Source organism: Psammomys obesus, unplaced genomic scaffold (assembly GCF_907164565.1).
Source record: "Psammomys obesus unplaced genomic scaffold, mPsaObe1.curated_primary_1811, whole genome shotgun sequence".
NCBI classification, from domain to species: domain Eukaryota; kingdom Metazoa; phylum Chordata; class Mammalia; order Rodentia; family Muridae; genus Psammomys; species Psammomys obesus.
In genome coordinates, this window is record NW_026590767.1 from 2,790,659 (window position 1) to 2,793,053 (window position 2,395).

Below are 2,395 nucleotides of genomic sequence, written 5' to 3' on the forward strand. Positions count from 1 at the left end.
ACCAGGAGAATCAGGGCCCTTGACCTTTCGTGGATTCTGAGGGATATCTATGGATCACCCAGGCCTCGTGTGGCCTTCTCTGACCTTGTCAACAAACCAGGCATCATCCCCGTGGCCTCTCAGGAGGTCCTCTGAGCCCCAATTCACACCTACCTTTCTAAGAAGCCTTTCCCCACCCCAGCCTCATCTCCCTTCTTAGCCCAGAGAACTAGCCACTACTCTCTCCTTACCCTCCTTGTTCAGCCCCAATCCCCACTGTTTCTTTCCTTCATTTAGTCTGGGCAGCTTTACTCTGCAGGAGCAATGGGCTCTGGCTTCCTTCCTGTTCTTATTGCTAACCATAGTCTCAGGCTAGTTTGGATGTCAAACATCCCAGGATAAAGAAAGGGGACACAGGCTGAGAAGAAGCAGGGCCCCCAGGATGTCTCTACCATCCATCAGAGGTGCCTTCTAAAATCCAGCTGGTCTTAGGAGCCCAAGTCTCTGTACTACAAAGGTAGTACTGTTTAGGGAAGGCTCACACTGAGATCTTTGGAGTTCACACTTGGGGCAGGATTGTGGTCTGCACCACTTTGTTCGCTGCCAGGGAGCCTTAAACAGCCCACTATGAGATATTCTAAATAACATGTGCCATAACCACGCCCATTGTTGATGCTCGTGGTGAGCCAGGAGGGACAGTTCCAGAGCCACAGCCACTGTTTGAACGTGAGATGTCTGAACACTCGGTCCCCGGATGGGTGGGGCTGTCCTGGGAGGTTGTGGAACATTTGGGAGGTGGGACCTAGCTAGAGGAAGTGGATCGTTGTCTGTGCGACTTGCATTTAATAGCCAGTTGCTTGTGCTTTGCTTCTAGCTTCCTGTCTGCTTGAGTGTGAGGAGGTGGGGCGTCCGCTGGGGTGGAGCTGCTAGCCATCATGTCTTCCCATCATGACTACGAGTCAAAATGAAATTTGCCTTATTTTCTGTCAGGCATTTGGCCACAGAAATAAGTAACTGATGTAACAAGTTTGCTGGATACACCCAAAACGGAAAACAGTTTGTGTTTGCTACCTGCATGGTTGGACCAGACTGTGGTTACCCTGACCTCCCAGAAGACTCTAGAAATTCAGCAGTGGATGGGAGGCTGTGTCAAATCAAGGACTTTCCTGCCTCATTGAGTAGAGTGACAAGTTTGAGACTGAGGAACCTAGGTAGTGAATGGGATTTAAATGCCCTGACACTCAAGACAGATACACCAGAACCCAGCTGAAGCAGGAAAGAGCCACTTCTCACCCATAGTGTTCCATCCACTTGCAGAGATGCTGCAGGCTCCCCGCATCTTACCTCCCATGGGAAGGAGAGGGGAGACTGAAACAGGGGCTGGCCAAACAGGAACTGCTCCCATTGGCTCACTCGGCCTGTACACCTGTGAATAGCTACATTCCCACCAGTCTTTCCTAGGCTCCTGTTTGTCCCTCAAGACCCAACTCCACTGTTGCCCTACCCTTCTCCTTTACCTTATGAAGCACGAAGTTACCCGCTTCCTGCAGGCATCACCAGCATCACACAGGCCTCATCTCCACTGCAGCACTTGGGAGATTTCGTTGAAGAACGATGAGCCCTGCAAGCCCCAAAGAGTCATTTCCTAGTACATAGCACAGCAAGTACTGAAGGCTTGCTGACTCGGTGAACGAATGAGAGCAAGCAGTGGGACGAGCAGGGGTTGGGGCCAGTGGAGGATGACGGCCCATTGCTCAAGCACTGGGGAGTCCTCAGTATGGGGAGAGAGAGAGAAGCCTCTTTTTCATGCCTGCCGCAGTCATCCCACTGAATCTAATAAGACCATCTGTGTCTGCAAGGCTTTGCCTAAAACCAGCACATAGTAGATACTTACCAGGCAGCCCTACACTCGGTGAGTCAGATAATTCAGGGTCAGGGGAGGCTTTTAGAGTAGCCCCACAAGCCAAGGAGACCCAGACCCCGATGGAGGGCATGGTGAAGCTGAGTTCCACTGCAGGAACAAGTGGAGGATTTCGGATGCTTGTTCTTTTTACGTAAGCATGTCCCAAATATTGTACAGAACGTGTCTATGATAAGCTAATTATTTATTATTTATCTTAAATTTTAATTAAGCTTCTATTTGGGGCGGTTTGTTTACTCATTGTTTTTAAATTTAAAAAAAATCTTATTTTCTTTACTTGGATTTTATTTATTTATTTATTTATTTATTTATTTATTTATTTATTTATTTATTATTTTTGCTTATCTGACACTCTGCCATGTTTATTCCTACCTTTTATCAGAAACACAAAATAGTTGCTGGAGCACCAACTCTTGTGTTTGTGATTTAGAAAAGCAGAAGGAAAAAAGGCATTGGGATGAAAGAGCAGCCGTCAGGTGAGTGTGGTGCACATAT